Here is a 20911-nt window from a genome sequence, read left to right as displayed (position 1 = left end):
GTGTTTTCCCACACCAGAAAAACACAGAAGAGCCTGAAGGAAAGGGATGCATTCAGGGCAAGGTGAGGAGAAGCAAGAGCAATAGATTCTGAGCATCGGTGTAAGTCTGAAAAAACCCCCAATTCTCTGTAAGCTGTTCTCTTTTTCCTGTGGTTTCCCAGAGGGAAAAAGCAGATAAATCTCAGCTAGATTTGTAAATTCAAGAGCACAGTTTTAAATTCCCAAAATGGAGTCTGGAAGGACAGTATGTTTGGGCAAAAAGTATCTAATAGGGTACCTGAGAGGTAGATCAGCAATGAGTCTACATGAAGTCCAAAGGAGCTCAGGGTAGTCTCCCAAACAGATGCAGATCTTAGCCTGATGCCAAGAGACAGCCACATTTTCACACGTCCGTGAGAAGGCAAATAGATTTGAGCTGGTAGAAAGATTTTGTGAAGAGATAGGAGAGGCTTGGTCAGGGTAAGAAGATGCCACCCTATGGAAGATTCAGCCTGAATTACCCCACAGGACATGTTTACACATCAGCCGGTGCATGCGTGGAGGACGGCAAGCACTCCGGTGACAGATAAGAGGACAAATCCCAATGGATGCCAATGACAAACAAACTGACCACGGACTGAATGCCTGACCCAGAAGCCAAGCGGTATCTATGAGATCTTTGAAGTTACAATGAGGAAAATGTGTGAAGATGTAAATCATGAGTTTACCTGGGTTTAATCCTAAAATGTCTAAGAAAACTAAACTGTTGGGTTCATTTGGGAATGAGTAAATTTTCTGCCACCAGTAGAGATGGGAGCTCAAGATATAATTTAATTGTAGAACATCCAATTTCATCTTCTGTATGGCTGAGTGGTTTGTAAAGACCATGCTCACTGAAAGGGAAATTTGAGACAAAAGAAACCAGTACCCTTATCTACTCCTGGTGAATCCTAACAATCACACTATGCAGCAAATACCACTTGGTACATTTCAGACAGGAGAAAACTGAGGTTAAGAGAGGTTAAGTAACTCACATGCATAGCTAGTCAACAGAACCAAAGTTAAAAATGAGAGATCTATGAATCCACAGCCTATTTTCTCAAATATATTGGGAATTATTAATATCCTGTTTTTAAAATTTCCCCATAATCCTTGGTAGCACTAATCTAGTATTATTTTCTTATTGATTTCCAAAATTCTAGAGCAGATTATTAAGTGTTTGTTTTATTTTAGCAAAAAGCACTTCTTTAGATAAGATATTTGAAATTCCTAAATCTATATATGTGTGAACACACACATACACCCAGGCACATGTGCTCACACACATACACATAATATAAAATGGAGCTACTCTGGATGACTGACACGTCTGGGGACATCGGGGTCTACTGCAACACTCCATCAATTTCAGCGGTGATCACTAAAGTACTTTCTCAGGACTATCTTAGAAATTCTAATATGCTGTCCTTCAGAGAGAGTTGGGCATATTTATACACCAACCGTCTCTCTACCTGGTGCCTTCATTCTCATCTACTCCTATCACTTCACTGAAATTGATCTCTGAAAGGTTTAAAATCATCTCCTTTTGGTCATATTCAATGGATTTTTATATATTTTATTTATTCAAAACTTTTACTGCAATTAATTCTTATGTTCCTTGAAGTTTTCTTCTCTTTTTTGGTTTCAGGACATGTCAATTCATTAGTCCGTCATAGGCTCTGGCCAGTTATTCTACCTTTTTGTCAGGCTCCATGTGTACTCTTGATTTCTAACTGGAAATGCCCCTTGAGACTCAAACCCTCGCTCTGATCCTCTGTCCTTCACACATTTTCTCAAAGAGCTTCTTTTTTCCCAGAGCTTCATTTATGACCTTTTGGTGTTAATCCAAATTATAAACCGCTATCCTTTCCCTCTATAGACTTGAAATGCCAAAAACCTACCGATAATATTCACTACTCTCCCACCAAACTTCAAAAAGCCCCAATCTGCCTTGCTTTCACAGATGTTCTATTTCAACATCAGCAACATTTTTCTGTCTCCCAGAAGTAAAAACCTAAATGCACATGTTACTCTTCTCTTTCCTCCCAATCAATATCCAATCTGTCACATTATTTTAGCAAATCTTCCTTCAGAATATTTCTCAGATTCACCCCTTTCTCTTCACTCTGGCACTGGCATTACTCTTGCATAGCCTCACATCTGGTTTGCTGCAACCGTTTCCTGCCTTATTATTTTTCTGCTTCTATTATCTTCACACTCTCCTCCATCTTGCATGTAAATACCTAATTAATCTTCATGCACCTCCATCCTTTCTACCAGTGCTCTATACTCTGGTCCTTTCCTATTTATTCAGTCATGTTGCCTTCCTCTTCCCATCACTCACTTCCTCTGCTATCTCATGATCTCCCAACTAGCTGGTGTGCATGCCATCCTCTTGCTGGGTTCTGTTGCTTCCTACAATCTGTTCCTCTGTTTATTTAAATAATGCATAAAGCTTTTCTCAATGTCTTTACTGCCCCCTCTCCAATTCTTCCATAGGACTTTTATTATGCTTTTCAGCAAATCATAGTTCAACTCAAAAAGATTCCCTTACCCTTATAGGTTTGTGTGTGTGTGTGTGTGTGTGTGTGTGTGTGTGTGTGTGTGTGAGAGAGAGAGAGAGAGAGAGAGAGAATGTGTGTGTGTGTGTGTGTGTGTTTCCCTTTGAGGGCAGGAATCACATCATACATATTTTATATCCCCTACAGCACCTAGCACAGTGTTGAGCACATGATTGATAGAGTCATCTGACCGCGCTCTCACTCCACCTTGTCATCTGTCCTTTTCCCCAGTAGGAATTGCTGAATGATTACCATCCTTCTCACATCATATTTTACAGAGAAAACAAAAGCTATTGAGGGAGAATACTCTCTAGGGTCTTCAGCACCCTTCAAAATCTCCCTCTACCTTTTATCAATGTTCCTCCTTTCTGTCTATTCTAAGAAAAGTATATTCTTAACCAAGTTTAATCTGTCTACATACATTTGATCCTGTTCTTTCCTGGTTGCCTGAATTTTGCTTTGCCAATTATTCCATTTTGTCTTTTATGTTTTCAGTTCCATTCTCTCCTCTTATATCTTCCCCTCAATCTGCACCTAGCACACACTCAGGCAGGTCTTCAAATCCCCAAAGTGTCCTTCCACCCATTCCAGCCCATTGCTTTTCTACCTTCCCCAACAAGCTTTGTCTAAGTGCAGCAAAACACACATACCACTTTCATACCTCCCTGTCACTGCCTAATCTGCCTTCTATGCCCCTCTGCTACTCAAACTGCCTCTAACACAAAACCAGGGAGGACTTGCCCTAATCAGTGCCCTCTCCTTAGCTCCCACACAATTGGAATTCTCAACAGCTGTCAAGTCTTCTTGGTTCACTCCCTCTTTAAAAAGCTTCTTCCTTCACTTAGAATACCACGCTTTTCTGCTTCTGTTCTGCTTTTGTCTTCTTTTTGTCCCCTTTTCTCCCTTTTCTTCATCAATTCCTATTCTCCTTTCTTTCCCAAAGGCAGGGTATTTCCCAAAAGAGATACAAGGCACTTTGCTGTGGAGCTGATGGGTTTGAGTGAGAGAGATACTGATTCTCTTAGCCTTTAGGGAGGTGCAGAGGAGCAGATCTTAGGAAGCTGGTGACCCACAGTCGTAAACGGTGTCATCAGCTCGGCACAGTGTACCCTGCAAAAGTTAACATTTCGTGACATATTATTAGGTATGTGGAAAGCGCTGCCCTAAGATTCCGTTCTCAACACTTTTCTCATCTCCAATCAGAGTAAAGTTTCCTAACTAAAATAGTTTTTCACTTATTTTTCTAGAACAAATTAATTAAAAACTCTTCGTTGCCTACAAAGACCGCCAAAATCTTTAGTGTGAAATTCAAAGCTATTCATAATCAAACCCAATTCCACTTTTTAAGTTGGATTTTCTATTATTTTCTTCCATGCAACTTACCATGTAGCAGACTGTCAACCTTACATTTGAGAGCTTTTATTTATGGTCTTACTCATTTCTCTATTGAACTCTCAAGACCCACCTCTTTTGTGCAAACTTCCCTTAATCCCATTGTTAGAATGGGTAACTTTCCTTTATATATTCCCACGGTACTTTTACAAGACTTGGGCATATTTATATACCACACTGGTCTCTTTACCTGATGCCTTCATTCTTGTCTACTCCTATTACTGAAACTGAAACTGATCTCTGAAAGATTTAAAATCATCTCCATTTGGTCAAATTCAAATTTTATATATTCACAGTCTTTACTGCAATGAAATCTTCTAATCCTGTAAGCCATCATTATAAATGTCTGATTTCTACTTTCAACTACTTGGCAACATTAAGTGAACAACCAGTTCCACGTGTATACAAATAAGTTTGTCATAATTTCAAATTTTACCTTCATTTTAGAACAATTAAACTTATATAGGCAAGAGGCTTTTGTGCAAGCTATTTAGGTATTTGCAAAAAAATCCATATATAAATGCCAAATATAATCGTATCTTTTATCTCTATAAAGTGTGAGTTTCTCCTACCTTTCTCAGTTTCTCTGCCTCCGTTTCCCATACCTGAGAACCAAATAAAATAATTTATGTAAAAGCACTTTTATGTAAGTATAAGGCAATATACAGATGTCTGATATTACTATTGCATGCAGTCTGGCTGTTACTGTTTCAAAAAGATTTGTTTCATTGTAGCTAAGTCCATAGGTGCTAAATAAAATATAGCACTGAGGCAATCATTGGATATTTCAAGCCAAATCAATAGTTATACCCTAAATCGATAGAAAATTGAAGCAAATGTGTTTTGTTTTAAATTATTCAGTTGTTTCAATTCTAAACTTTGTATAGGTAAAAATTATGTCAGATAACCATGCTTTTAATACAATCATAACTTCACTTCAAAAATAAAATATTTTGGAAAATTACATTCTAAACTTTCTAAAATGTATTTCTTTGCCATTAAAAAATGTTTGTTCTTTTCTTTTAATATCATTACCCTCAATAATGGTTTACATGTTTAAGTTTTTGCATATGTAAATATAATTCAATTAGAACCAAACACATTTAACAAATATTTAGTAAATGACAACATGCAAAGTCATTTTGCTATGTGCCATGTATTAAAACAAATTATCACAAGATCTCTATCGCCTCAGAGCATTCAAAAGAAACAGAGGAATATAAATAAACTATAATTGAAGGGATGATAAAATAAGGCCTATAGTCAAATTATAATCAAAGAGAGTGTGATCAGTGCTGATTGGATGGGGCCAAGTATATTGCAAGGAAGATGTCGTAGAGGAGATGGCCTTTGAATTTGTTCACATATTTTATTTTGGGTCTGTAAAACTGTTCAAGGTCAGAAGGAGAGCAACTTTTGCTTTTCCCATTAAAACCATATTTTTCAACTTAGATGGAAACAGTTGCAGGGCAATTCACCCCCTCCTGGCTTTATATCTATGTGTGTGCATCTTTGAGAAGTGGGATTAGAGAGAAACCTGCAGGCATATTAATAAATAAATTTCACATGCTGTTAGATATTAAGTAAACATACAGATAAATATTCCTCTAGGGGTTATGATCTTATAACCTGGAGATTTCTAATTTGGCACCAGTGACATATAGTTACTTCCCATGGGGGGGGTTTCAGTATATTAATTCTCATATTTTTAACTTAAAAATCCATGCTATTTAGGTTTACTTGATGTACTTCATAGATGATTTAATGTATCACTTCTATATAAACAAAGTAAATTATAAGAAGTTTGCACTTTTCATGTCTGTTCTTATTTTCTATCATTTGAAACATACCACAATATCCAGTATAAATACTCAGCCACAAACCATTGAAAACACTAAAGATCATCTATGTAGCTAAAAGGGCTTAGGCTTTTGAAATGTACACATTGGGCAATAGACAATCAATCAAAGTTCCAATATTAATTAATTACACATTTGAAATTTTCAGTAAGGATACAGAAAAGTCTGCCAAATTCATTATTAAAAAGTTTCAATCGAGCGCTAGAATGCCATTTTAATATCATGAAAGATATATATGGTTTTGTTGCTGTCCACTAACAGACAACTACTTATATTCTTGGAATCTCCAAACTGGTAAATGTCTTTTGCATGCTCATCAGTTGACTGGTGGCTGGCAGCCCCCTAGGTAACTTCTGGGTCTGATCGAGCTGGTTACCAAGACCAAGGCAGGATTAGAGGGGTGGGACTTTCAGCCCCACACTCCCACATCCAAGGAGAGAAGAGGAGCTAACGATTAAGTTGATCACCAATGGCCAATGGTTTAATCAATCATACCTAAGTAATAAAGCTTCCATAAAAATCCAAAAGGACAGGCTCAGGGAGCTTCCCAGTAGCTCACCAAGTGGAGGTTCCTGGAGGGTGGCACACCAAGAAAGGGCATGGAAATTCCACACCACTTCCCCCATACCTCGTCCCATGCAACTCTTCATCTCTATCCTTTATAATAAACTGGTAAATGCATTTCCAGGAGTTTTCTGAGCTACTTTAGCAAAATAATCAAACCCAAGGAGGAGACTGTGGGATCTCCAGTTTATCACTGGTCAGTCAGAAACACAGGTAAACATATATACATATGTAACAAACCTGCACATTGTGCACATGTACCCTAGAACTTAGACTATAATTTAAAAAAAGAAAAAGAAAAAGAAAAAAAAAAAGAAGCACAGGTAAAACAACCCGGACTTGCGATTGGCGTCAGAAGTGGAGGCAGTCCTGTGAGACTGCAGTCTCAACTTGTGCACGATCTATCTTTATACGCTGTCTTAATGTGGGTAGTTTTGGAGTGAAACCAGGTTGGAGGAGACCCAACTGGCGTCCGCTGCAGAATTGATTGCTTGCTTGATGAGTGGGAAGTAACCCTTACACATTTGGTCACAGAAATCTTCTGTGTTGATTGTTGTATAACAGCAGAAGAAAGCTAGTTGTTTTTGTTGTTCTTTTGTTTTGTTTTGTTTTGTGTTTTTTTTTCTTTCAGAGTTATGAAAGTGGCTGGTTAGAAAAGTGATTTCATCATACAATGACCTTAAATATGAACTTAATTTTCTTGGGTATATTTACTATGTTATAAACTATTCTTAGATTTAAAGAGCAGCAAACTGTACCTAAGGTAGTATGAATTCCATAGAAGACAATAAATGCTTTTCAGAGATATTACTTCATCAAATTATTTTAAATTTAACTAAGTTCATGCATTGGTAAGAATGTTTTCTTCTTTAAAAAACAAAGAAAGAGAACCAGACTATATAAATTATTAAAAATGACCTAATCTAGTTATTTATTAGCCACAGGCATCATTGTACAGATTCTCTAGGGTGAATACTAATAAAATATATTGTGTGATGGGGCCAGATGAAGAGAAGGGTAAAGAGCAAATTCAACTGTTATCTCCTGTCTTTCTACTATTCTTTCGGCACATGCATAGACAAGAAAGATAAGCAAGTGAAAGTGTCCAGTAGCCAGGCAAAATAGGACAGAAGGGCCAGGAAAAGGGCAAATGTAAAACAGACAAACAGAAACGCAGCAGACAGTGGCCAAATACCAGTAGTTACAAGATACCGAGGAATGACTTTCTGAGGCAAATTCCTGCAGAAAATGTTACTTGTATTTAGAAAGAAAAAGTATTAAACTTGTAATCCAAGAGCTGAGTTCTACTCCCAGCTTTGCCATTTAGTTGGACAAATTACTTCTTATGTCTCGTTATTTCATCAGGAAGGAAGGGATAATAACACGTGCTCTTATAAAATGTCATAATACAAATATGAGCACTTAACAGACTATTATGTATTATACGAATGTAAACTATTATTTTTCTTAGAATTAATATATTTGCTACTATAAATTCCCCAAATATGGTTAAACGTGACAGTTTTTCAAACTGGAAGCTTGATACTTCTAACTTATCATTAATATGTGGAAGATTATTTGTTCAGTGGTATAGGGAGCTCCAAAGTATCAGATTATATGCTGTAAACCATGGAAACTCATTGAAAAATATTGAGCAAGGGCTTAAACAGATTTACATACTAGAAAGTTTGGGGGATGAATTGAAAATAAGCAACATTAAAAGAAAATAGGTCAATCAAAATAATGAGAGATAACAGGGGCCAGAAACAGGACAGCATCAGGTACAGAGAAAACCAATAGAAAACGCACTTAGAAATAATAGCTCTTAATGACCATTTGTATATACAAACTGAGCATGGGACAGGGAAGTATTTAGAATGGCTCTCATTCAGTTGTGAATGACTAAGAGTTGTATCATGCATAAAAGTTGAATTTATCACACCTGGAAGATGCATTATTTTCTTCATCTGTTTAGAGAATTATAAGATTTGTCTCTTTTAGTCTGTTATTGTAGTAAATTATACTGATCGACTTAGCAGTGAACCAACCTCTCTTTGGTCTCTATGGGTCTTTATATCTGGTTGATTCTCCTAATCTGTATACCTTACAAAGAAAAAAAAAAAAGAAATCTGTGATTTTAAGTATAGTACTTTCTTGAGTTCTTTGAGATGTTCTAGCAAGCGATCAAAATTGAGAGGCCTGGGGGAACCCCTGAATTTATAGCCAGCTGGTCAGAAGTGTGAGTTTGGGAATGTGGGAGCCTCAAAGTGTTTCTGGTGTCGGCAGTAAGAGCAGTCTTGTTGGGAACCCTGCCTTTTAAACCTGTAGGGTCTTGCTGATTCTAAGCAATTAGTGCGAAACTGAACTGCAGCACGTTCTTGGGTTTTTACCAGAGATGATGTAATATTTTTTCTTCAGATTTTTCTAGATTTCATTTGCGAATAATTGACTTAGGAGTTTTACACTTATATCTATGAGTCAAAGGGGTATGTATTTTAGTTTTTTTTGAAATACATACTCTTTTCAGGAGTTTTGTCACGGTTGTACTAACCTCACAAAATGAGTTGGGGAGTATTTTCTTTATTTTTAGTTTCAGAAAGTTTGATAAGATAGAATTATTTCTTCCTTGAATATTTGGCAGAACCTATTAATGAAGCCATCTGGGACTGGAGTTTCTTTGTGGGAAGGCTTTTGATTAATGATTTAGTTTCTTAATGTCTATGTACATACTATTTATTTATTCTCTTTCTTCTGGAGTCACTTTTGGATGATCAGATGTTTCTAGAAATTTATCTATGTTGTCTAACTGTGTAAATTTATTACTAAAAGTTTCTTCATATTATCCTATTAATATCTCTTTAATATCTTTAGAATCTGGAGATATGTTTCCATTTAGTTCTAGACATAGTTTGCTTGGGACTTCTTTCTTTTGTCGTAACTAGTCTAATTTGAGGAATAATCAACTGAAGCTGTCTTTTTAAAATCAACTTTTGGTTTTTATGATTCTCTTTATTATATATTTTTCTGATGCATAATAATAATTTCTGACTCTATTTTTGATTTTGCCTGTTCTGTTTCCAATGCATCAGGATTGGTAGTTCATTAATTTCCAACACTTTCTGTCTCTGTCTAAAATTTTATACATATATTTAAAACTTTATATATATATGTATATAAACTTTGTTTCTGTGTGACTTTAGCTGCCTTCCATGTTTTTTCTGATGTGCTAACATTTTCATTGTCATCATTCAGCTCTTTTTCTACTTTCTTCTTTTACATTAATATTACTTAGTCTTGATATTCAATTAAATAGACATTTGTCTAGCTATCTTTATTTAATTCTAGCTTAATTGTCATTATTTTTATTCTTAACTATTTGATAACATTCAATTTATGATCCAGAAAAAGAGCAATTTTGACAACTGTTTCAGGTGTCCTTAAAACAATTGTGTATTATCTAGTTGCTGGAGAAAGCATTTATATATATATACACATACATACATATATACACACACACACACAGACATATATACACACACATACATACATATAGATGTATGTGTATCTGTGTATGCTTGGGGGTGTATACATATACACACACATATTTGTGTGTATATTACATATATGTATTTTATTTATATAGATAGAAGGATACAGTGATAGAGATGCGTAGTTAATATGGTTGTTTTTTCAAATCTATATCTTTAATGATTTTGTGACTATCTTTCTTACTATTTATTGGGAAAAGTATTTAAAAATATCCCATTATGTTTATCCTTATATTTCTGTTATATTTAGTTCACATATTTTCATAATTACTATTGATAATTTTTTTTGGTCAATCAAAATTTTTTACATTAAAGTCTTTATTTCTGATATAACACAACCATTTTAATTTTATTTAATTAATATTTGCATGGCATATGTCCTTTATTCTTTTTCTTTCTTTCTGTGTTTTAGATGTGGCTGTTGTTAATATCATGCAATCTTTTTAAATTAAGTTATGTCATCTTTATTTTTAGACACTGGTTTCTTAAAATGTAGTATAACTACTTGTTCTGTTTTGTCAATTTATATGCTGTACCTAATCTGTTTCCTCCTGTTGCCATCCTTTTCTTCTTTCAGATTAATTGATGTTCTCATTCCATGTTTTTTTCTGTAGCATGTTGACAATACTATTCTCCTGTCTTCTGGCTTCCATTATCTATTGAGAAGTTAGTCTCCAGTCTTTTGAAAGTCTCATCTCTGTACCTCTAGCCGTTTTAAATTTCAATTTTTTAACTTTAATGTTTTCTATTCCACTACACCATGTCTAGTATGAAACTCTTTATTCTGCTGCAGAGCAGATTTGTTGACTTCATGAATCTGGATGGATACATTAGCATCTTTCATTAATTCCAGAAATTTTAAGCTTTTATCCCTACCAGTGTTGCTTCTACCCCATTATCTCTCTTAGCTCCTTCTGGAGCTTTGTTAGAGGCATATTATGGTTTCTCATTCTATCTACAAAGTCTTCTATTTTTTTCAAGACGAATTCAATTATGTTTGTTTCTCTGAATTGCCTCTGTACTCTGTATACTATTTCCCATCTTCCAGGTCACTAATTATCTCTTTAGCTTGCTTCATGTGGTACAAATATGTGTATTAAATGTAAATTTTTAATTATTTTGTATTTTCATCTCTAGAAATTATATTTGAATATTTTTCAACTCTGTTATGTAATTTTTGTTTCTTTTCATGTACTCTGGTGATATTTTAAAGCTTATCTTTTTATTCTTTGAAATTTTTTTTTTTTTTTGAGATGGAGTCTTGCTCTGTCACTCAGGTTGAAGTGCAGTGGTGTGATCTCAGCTCACTGCAACCTCTGCCTACCAGGTTCAAGCCATTCTCCTGCCTCAGCCTCCCAAGTAGCTGGGACTACAGGTGCATGCCACCAAACCCGGCTAAGTTTTGTATTTTTTTAGTAGAGATGGGGTTTCATCACCTTGACCACGCTGGTCTAGAACTCCAGACGTCAGGTGATCCACCCACCTCGGCCTCCCAAAGTGCTGGGATTACAATTGTGAGCCACTGTGCCCTGCCATTTAAACCTTGTAAATATAATTTTTGAACTGTTTATTTATATTGATACTTCCAGTATCTGGAATATCTTTTCAAGTTTGTTTCTCTAGTTTCTCATTCAGATGCCTTATATTTTTGATATTTTTTTTCTTTTCTGAGACAGATTCTCGTTCTGTCGCCCAGGTTGAAACAACCTCCGTCCCCAGTTCAAGCGATTCTCCTGCCTCAACCTCCATAGTAGCTGAGGTTACAGGTGCCCGCCACCACGCCTGACTAATTTTTGTATTTTTAGTAGAAATGGGGTTTCACCATGTTGGCCAGGCTGGTCTCGAACTCCTGACCTCAGATGATCCGCCCGCCTTGGCCTCCCGAAGTGCTGGGATTACAGGAGTGAGCCACCGCGCCAGGCCATATTCTTGATACTTAATTAGTTTTTACTTTGCCTTGTTACTGCCCTCAAGAAGTTTTTCGAAGATTCAAAAGTAGAATACAGAGGCTTAACGCTCAAGGATTTGCATTTGCGTTTGCTGGGCACTAGGGGGCACCACCAATCCGGAAGCCCCACCAACAAAGGAAAGGCGTGAACTCTCGCTGTTGGGAACAAGGCTGAAAACCCTTGTGAGGGCCAGCCCATAATCACGACTTCTTCAGGACATCAGTGTTTTTTTGTTTATTTGGTTTTTGTTTTTTTCTCACAGGCTATTTAGTGCCAAGGTACCCTTATGCTTTCTTGCAGTCATCTTCAAAAGGGGTTATAGTGTTTTGTTTCATTTATATTTGGTTTTGTTTTGGTTTGCCAAGCCCTCCTCTGAAATCCCTCCTTAACATGAGAAATTCTTATATTAGACTGTCTGCTTTGTAAAGGTACTGCACCTTGCTTCTGGTCACTACCACACCTGAGAAGTAGCCAAAACCAAAGCCCAAGCTGACCCAAATCAGCTTATAATCCAGGCATTTATATTCTGGATAAGGAATATATATGCCTGGATTATAGGAATATATATATATATAATAGGAATATACACAAATATATATATACACAAAAACACACAGACACACACACACATATATATATATTCCTCCATTTAAAATCCCTTGTATTTAACTGCTATGACTAAGACTATGTAAATTTCTTTTCTCTGCACTATAAGGCACTTTAACAGCTTGAAATCGCTTGCTTCTTTTTTCGAGAAAATCTATTTTATTATCTCAGCAGCTGCCATCTTCACATAGATTATTACTAAAACATTTCAGTTTACAAGGTAACTTTTCAAAGTTTTGGATGCACAGATATGCTCACTAGTATTTGGTGATCAAAGCCAAATACAACAGCTACAAGGCATTTACACACACTAGTAGAATGAAGAATTTTAACTCTATAGCAAATATGCGTTTTTAAAAACAACAAAAAACATATTCTAAAATGTAGTACCTTAGCATTTTAAAGAACGGAGTCAAAATTTACATGTACATTATGATTCATTAAAAAGTAATCAATTTTTGAGTGAGTATGATACTAGCTGGAGGAAGATGACTAAGCCAGAAGAATTATTAGATGATATTAACACTAGTAAATATAAAGAAAAACCCCTTTGATCAGTCTAACCTCCTAATTTCCTTGATAAGTTTGAAATCATCACTTTTCTAGACCGATGGAGTCTACTTGGACTCTATGAGGCATGTTTAATGATTCCACATTATAATGTTTGAACACATTTAATTATTCCTACTCCTCTACTTTACTTTTACTGATATGAGGATTTAGTGAAATTATACACTATCTCTATTTTCTCTACTTAAAAATTGAGTAGGATATAGTAATACAAGGAGATGTTCTAGAGGGATTCATTATTTAATGTTTTTAAAGTCCTACACAAATGCCAAACTCATTACACTGTGCATGCTGGCAAGTGGCTAGGGTTTAGGAGATAATGCAAGAGCACACATAAATCAAAATTTCAACAGGAACGACCTTCTTTTTGGACCAGGGAATGATTAATCACATCACTGGCATTGTGTATGCAGGTTCTTGTTCAATAAGTAAGAGTTGACACCCTTAGGTTGTACCTTCAGCCCCCTCCCTTTGCTTTCGCACAGCGGTGGCAGGGGGTTGGGGGAAAACTAACAATTCTTTGTAGTAGCTGAGTGCCTTTCAAATTACAATCTGGAAAGCACCCAGACTGTCTAACTTTCAACCTCCAGGAAAAAAAGGTGAAATTGCTGTGTCATAGTAAATTGGTCCCAGACTTCAGCTGGATTACTTCCGAAGATGATACTCAGAATATTTTCTGTAGACATCAGTTCCATGTCTTGATAAATGTTATACATGGAAAATTTCCTTGGACATTTCTTACCATCTTCTGATTTGTGCTACTACCAGTATGACTCTCTTTCACAGTGTTATTTAATAGATCTTAACTTAAGAAATAGAGGAAAGTATCCATATTTGAAAATGTCAACTTCCTTTTTAGTAACTGGATTTTAGATTAAGGTATTTAATTACCTAAATAAGGACTTCATTTGGGCCTTAATGATTTATACCAATTCTGCCTTTTCCTAAATTCTGGCTGCTTTATAAGAAGTGTGACTATATATGTATAATTGATTTTGTATGTATCAATAACACAACTCACACCTGAGAAGGCTTCATCTGTCCAAGAAAATGGGACACGATACAAATTTTATATTTAATAAAACCAATTGTGAACATTGATAAGCCACTTCTTCCTCATGTTCATAGAAGATTGGCCTAATTAACCTCTAATCATATGTCCAACAGAAGATTAACTTTAAAAAGATGATGGAAATGTTTTCCTGCTTCCCTGCTTACCCAGGGCATACATGCAGCAATAAGAGGCTCTCAATGTTCACCTTCAGCAATCAATTTAAAAGAGGGCCTGACCTGATAGAAGTGAGCTTAGCAGTCCACAGTATAATGGATATTGTGATGTGCCACCCATCAAAACTCCTTTATCCAAGAAAATTATCCACCCAGATTTTGGAAGTGTTGGCTTCTGATTGCCCACAGATACATCCCTGTGTGAGTAAGGATTCTTCAGAGAAACAGAACTGATAGGATGGAAGGATGGATGGGAAGATAGATGCTAGAGAGATAGAGATAGATAGATAGATAGATAGATAGATAGATAGATAGATAGATAGAATAGGAATTGGCTCAAATGATTCATTATGGAGGCTGAGAAGGCCCATGATTTGCCATCTGCAAGCTGAAGAGTGAGGAAAGCCTATGGTGCAATTCAGTCCTAGTCCAAAAGCCTGAGAACTGGGTGTGGGGTACCCATGTGTAAGTCCTGGGCCCAGTCTAAATGTCAGAAAGCCAGGAGCCCTGATGTCCAAGTGCCGAAGATGAATGTCCTAGCTCAAACAAGAAAAGCGAATTCCCCTTTCCTCTGCCTTTTTGTTCTTTATTTTTATTATTTTTTTTTAAGAGACAGGGTATTGCTCTGTCAGCCAGACTGGAGGGCAGTGGCATGATCATAGCTCATAACAGCCTTCTGAGCTCAAGCAATCCTCCTGCCTCAGCCTCCTAAGTAGCTGGACTACAGGTGCACACCACTGTACCTGGCTAATTTTTTGTTTGTTTGCTCAGAGACAGAGTCTCGCTATGTTGCCCAAGTTGGTCTTGAATTCCTGGTCTTAAGTGATCCTCTCACTTCGGCCTCCCAAGGTGCTGGGATTATAGGCGTGAGCCACCACACCTGGCTCTGCCTTTTTGTTCTACTTGGACCACCATGGTTGGATAATGCCACTTACATTGGTTAGAGTAGATCTTCTTTATTCAGTCTATCAATTTGGATGCTAATCTCTTCCAGAAACACCCTCATAGACACAGTCAGAAATAATGTATTCGAGCTACCTGGGAATCTCTTAGCCCAGACAAGTTGACATGTCCTATAAATCAGCACCCCCCGCATTCAGACTTGCTCTCTAACTAGAGGGAGTTAGAAAGGCTCAAAGCTTGAGGCTTGCCAAAGATTATGGGCCCCCTACCTGGGAGCAGCCCTCATCCAGTGACTGGATGGACATTTCTTGCATTAACTCTTAATTACCCAGTATTATGTGTACTTGGTACAGTTTGATATTCAGTAATGGAATAATACAAATACTTTTTAAATGGTTTATTAAGAACTTATTGTCAGGCTCTGTGCAAAATAACTTGCATATATCATCAGTTTTAAGTTTCATCAATCTGAGTGAGCCTGGCATTTTTTGCCTACTTTTCATCAGGTGAGAAAAGTTAGTCTTATAGTTAATTAATTTGCCCAAGTTTACATCATTCTATTATTGAGTACAAGAATATCTTCCTTTATAATACCCAAATAGGTATTTTTCAAGTTAAATAAGTGTTAGTTATGATAGTCACACCTAAACGATCATTTCCTGATGTCCCTGGATTCAGGAATAAAGTTGACTCAGGCAGAAAACCTTGGAACCCTCCTTGATTTTTCTCTTTCTCTTACATTTCATCCCATCCTGTCTGGAAATTCTGAAATAAATCAATCCAGAATCAAATGATTCTCACTACCTACACTATTACCATCCTGCTCCCAGCCGCCATTCTATTTTGCAACATTGTTGCAATCGCCTCCTTTATGAGTCAAGATTGTGCAGAGAAATAGAACTAATAGGCTATGTGTATATGGGCATGTGCATATATACACATTATAAATATGTATATACACATATGTGTGCTCTCACTACCTACACTATTACCATCCTGCTCCCAGTCACCAGTCTATTTTGCAACATTGTTGCAATAGCCTCCTTTATCAGTCAAGATTGTCTAGAGAAACAGAATAGGCCTTGAGTATATGGGCATATGAATATATACACATTATAAACATGTATATACACATATGTGTGCATACATAATCATATATTTATAAACATATATTTACATACATATTAGGTGAGGCCCACCCACATTATGGAGGATAATCCCCATTAATTAAAGTCAACTGATTGAGCGCTAACCACATCTACAATATGTCTTCTCAGCAACATCTAGATTAGTGATTGCATAAATAACTTGGCACTATAGCTTAGACAAGTTTACATATAAAACCTACCATTGCATCTCCTTGCTTCGCCTTATGTCCTATTACCCACAATCTAATTTCAACATAGGACCGCAGTGATTCTTTAAGATATAAGCCATATCGTGTTACTCTTCTGCTTCAAACTTTCCAGTAGCCCTTCATACCACTCTCAGTAAAACCCAAGGTCATTACAAAGGCACCCCAGGCCTTGAATGATCTGGTTCTCTACACCCTGTTTTCATCTCCTGCCATTCTTACCCTGGTTACACTGTCCTCTCTCCTGTTTTTTCAACACACCAGGTACATTCTCAACACCTTTGAGGTACTTATTCTGTTTAAAATATCCTTCCCCTAAGATGTAAACATGGCTAATTTCTTTCTTCTTCAAGTTTTTGCTCTAATGTCACTCTCTCAATGTAGTGTACACTTCCCAAGTATTTAAAATTCTACCTGATGCATTCCTTCTTTGATATTGCCTATCCCTGTGTTCTGTTCTACCTTTTGTCCCCATAGCATTTATCACTTTGTAATATAGCTGTTATGTACTAACTTTGCCAGAAGAATGCAACACCACACAGTAATCTTTGTTTATCGGTCTCTGCACTAGCCCAGATCCCTAGACTGGTATCTGGCAAATAATAGTTACTAAATAAACATTTGTTTAATGAATAAATTTAGGCTAGTAATATACTGATAACTTGCCAGTTTATTATAATACATCTAAAAACAGCAATTTTGTATTCTCTCCCTTTCTGACCCTCACACTACTGTATAATTTTTTATTTTCAGGTGGAAAATACAGTATCTTTTCTTTTTATTTCAGCAACATTTCTCCTTTTAAGGGAAATGATGTAAGAATATAATATACATGTCACATGTGTATTAACTAGTTAGAATGGAAATAATTAAGAATGTGTAATCAATAATTTTACTTTTAAGTTCAGGGGCACAGGTGCAGGGTTGTTATATAGGTAAGCTTGTGTCATGGGGATTTGTTGTACAGATTATTTTAGCACCCAGGTATTAAACCTAGTACCTCCTAGTTATTTTTCCTGATACTCTCCCTCCTCCCACTCTCCACCCAGTAGGCCCCAGTGTCTGTTGTTCTCCTCTATGTGTCCATGTATTCTCATCATTTTGCTCCCACTTATAAGTGAGAACATGTGGTATTCGCTTTTCTGTTTCTGCATTAGTCTGCTAAGGATAATGGCTTCCAGCTCCATCCATGTTTCTACCAAGGACATGATCGTGTTCTTTTTATGGCTGTATTCCATGGTGTATATGTACTACGTTTTCTTTATCCAGTCTATCACTGAAAGGCATTTAGGTTAATTCCATGGGTATATTCCTTTGGGTATATACCCAGTAATGGGATCACTGGATTAAATGGTAGTTCTGTTCTTAGGTCTTTGAGGAATCACCACATTGTTTTCCACATGGTTGAACCAATTTAAGAATGTATAATTAATTCAATAATAGGATTAGGGAAATCAGACTTCTTAGATTATAAGTGAAAAACACCCATGGACTGCTGAGGTGACCATGCCTAGGGGTATACATTTTCAAGGCTATAATTTTAGGAACTCTTTGTTTTAAGTATGATACTTAACCTAACATCTTTATATAATATGTTTATCAGATCGGTTTAAATGGTGATAATCTTTTTCGCTGACAACTCATTTTGATTGATAATAATTATAATAGCTGGAGCTAAAGAAAAGATAAGATTTGCAAAGTTGAAGGTTACCTAATATCTTTTCATTTATGGCTTGTTTTTTCCCTTGTCTCTTCACTCACATGGGAGTTCAAACTGAAAGTAGAAGCAACAAACCCATTTGATGGATTTTTGTATCACAATTCAGTCTTAAGTTCTTCTTTGCCCTACATGAAAGACCTTTGGAAAATGCTCCTCAGCTTCAAATTTGAAAAAGAAAGCACCTCTCAGATTCCACAAAGTTTCTTGAGTCATGCCAACCAGGAGAACCTGAAATAACCTTGGTCTTGCAAAATTCCCTCATCTCTGTACCTCTCTGATAGGGGTTACATAGAAATGTGTCTGCTATGGAGAAGATAAGTAACATTTAGGAATTAACATTTCATCCTATTCACAGGTATACAATGTCTAATTTTTCTCTCTCTGTCACAATATATATTTTTTGAATTGATTATAATACACATAAAGTTGCTGATGTTAAAAAATACAGCAATAAGAATTAAGGTCTTAAAACCTCTGGCCTTTGTAGGCTTTTAGCCACATCTGGAGCCACTTTCTCACATTCACTCTTCTGGAGCTCTTATTTAGGTCCTTAAATGTGCCAGGCTTTTTCTCAACTCATGGTCTCTGCACACCATATTTCTTCTGGCTGAAACACTCTTCTTCATTTGGCTAAAATAATCTGACATTAGCATAGATTTAAATTTCCTAAGAAAGCCTTCTTAGACCCCTCTGACTGGGTGAAGTCTCCTATTTTTTTTTCTTCCCAAAAACCATTTTCCTCTTTCTTATAATTGAATATTTATGCAATACAGGTGCTTGTGGAACAAATTCCTTGGTCTCTGTTGGACATTAATTGAGACTGTTCCTATGACTGAAGGACATAAGATAATCTTGAAACCGGAAATACCCACAACGTCTTGGGAGATGATGAAAAAACGTTTTTATAAAGAGGGTAGTACCCAGAAGAGTTTCATAATAAAATAAGTGTGGTTTGTGCAGAAACATGTTACTGAGGGAATGCAGGATGGTGATTACTGAGCCTTTTTTTCCATAGGTCTGACTTGGAACCACATGAGTAACTGAGAGATCCTATGGTCACATGGACAGTGCCCTGGGAACAGCTCTCTGTTGACCAACAAAGACATGCTTGGTTTATAGATGGTGTTTTCAAGGTTGAAACACAGCTTCCTATTTGCAAGACTGCTGCACTAAGACCAGCATGTGAAATGACTGATTGAAGAAGGTAAGAACAAATTAGTTCGATGAGTTTATTTGCATACAATTTTCCTTGCCGTGATGAAAGAATTGAATGGCGATAAAAGTCCACTATGTTTGGGCTTTTACTGACCCATGAGTGGTAGCCAGTGGTTTGGCCATATGGTCAGGCAGATGGGCAATGGAAAACTGCATTAAGAAAGGGATGCCTATGTGGGGGATGGCCCTGTAAAAATCACTACAGGAATTTAAGGGGCACAGTAGAGTAGGAGGTACTGAAGAGAGTATTCGGGAAGCGATATATGGGGAAAAGAGTGAAAAGAATATTAAGGGCAAAGGGAATAACAAGTTCAAAATTCATAAGACAGATACATGCTTAAAATGCTCAAGGAAAGCCAGTTGGGTTGTAGCTGTTATCTTGCCAGGAAAACTAGTTGGCTCTGACATCAGGCAGTTTGCAAAAGACTGTAATATATATGTCCTTTGTAATCCACATTAACAAATCTGGTTTTTATCCTATAAACTGAAAAATTATTGGAGAGGTTTGAGCAGAAAGGTAAAATGATGTACTTTTTAGAGAATTTCTCTAGCTGATAGTTGGAAAATAGGTTGTGCAGGATAGTGGCAAGCACAGTGATGCTCACAAATATTTACTTGCCCCACATTCCTTAGCCCCTGAAAAATTAGAGAGCTCCCATGCCCAATCTCTATGACAAGACCTGCAAGGTCAAGTTTCCCAAAGCCAGTGATTTGCTAAAATGACCAGCAGAACTGATGGAAATTGTTATACTCATGGTTACAGTTTATTGTGGTGAAAGAACACAGATTAAAATTAATCAAGGAAAGAAGTACGTAAGGCATATTCAAGACTTCCACATGTAGATTTTCCAGGTGTCCTCTCCAAATGTATCTTGAACAACACTTTCTTCTCCCAGAAATGATTTTTGACAATACGTATGGGGTATTGCCAACCAGGTAAGCTTACTTGAGCTTTGGAAGACAAAATTCAGCCTACAAAGTAGGAGCTTTGACTTGCTCATTCCAATGACTGGAAGAATTCCTTACAAATAATAACTACCTAATCAGTATTTGCTGAATGAATGAACTCAAGTCAAGCATAAAATTGCTGTTGAAGACAAAGATCTAAGACACAATCCTCACTATCAAAAAGCTCATGTCATGCTAGAAGAAATGAGTACAATGGGCATCATATTATAAAATTATGAGTGCTGTGCTGAAGGTATACACTAACTGTTATGGAGAAACCAAAATTCATAGCATGGAGATTCACACAGGAGTGTTAATTTCACTGTATTAAGTGAAATGTTGAAACTGATCATGGGGAAAAGGAAGATAACATTCTGTGTAGAGGAAATAGTACATATAAATGGAAAGAGGCAAGAAAAAGTATGGAACAATTTGAGGAACTGCAAGCAGTTTGGTAAGGATCCAATAAGAATAGAG

General features: G+C 36.5%; 1 long non-coding RNA gene across 1 annotated transcript in view; it reads right to left on the bottom strand.

The window, feature by feature from the left end:
- Positions 1 to 2646: 2646 nt before the first annotated feature.
- Positions 2647 to 20911, bottom strand: part of LOC110740654 — a 44205-nt gene continuing 25940 nt past the window's right edge. Inside the window, exons 3-4 of the long non-coding RNA XR_002515569.2 lie at positions 4544 to 4576; positions 2647 to 3689 (exon numbers count right to left, since the gene is read on the bottom strand). This is a non-coding gene — a long non-coding RNA (uncharacterized LOC110740654). The remainder of the gene's footprint in view (positions 3690 to 4543; positions 4577 to 20911) is intronic.

The sequence above is a fragment of the Papio anubis genome, chromosome 9, assembly GCF_008728515.1.
Source record: "Papio anubis isolate 15944 chromosome 9, Panubis1.0, whole genome shotgun sequence".
Classification (NCBI taxonomy): domain Eukaryota; kingdom Metazoa; phylum Chordata; class Mammalia; order Primates; family Cercopithecidae; genus Papio; species Papio anubis.
Note: the sequence above shows the minus strand (reverse complement) of the source record. Positions and strands in the feature narration are given on the sequence as shown.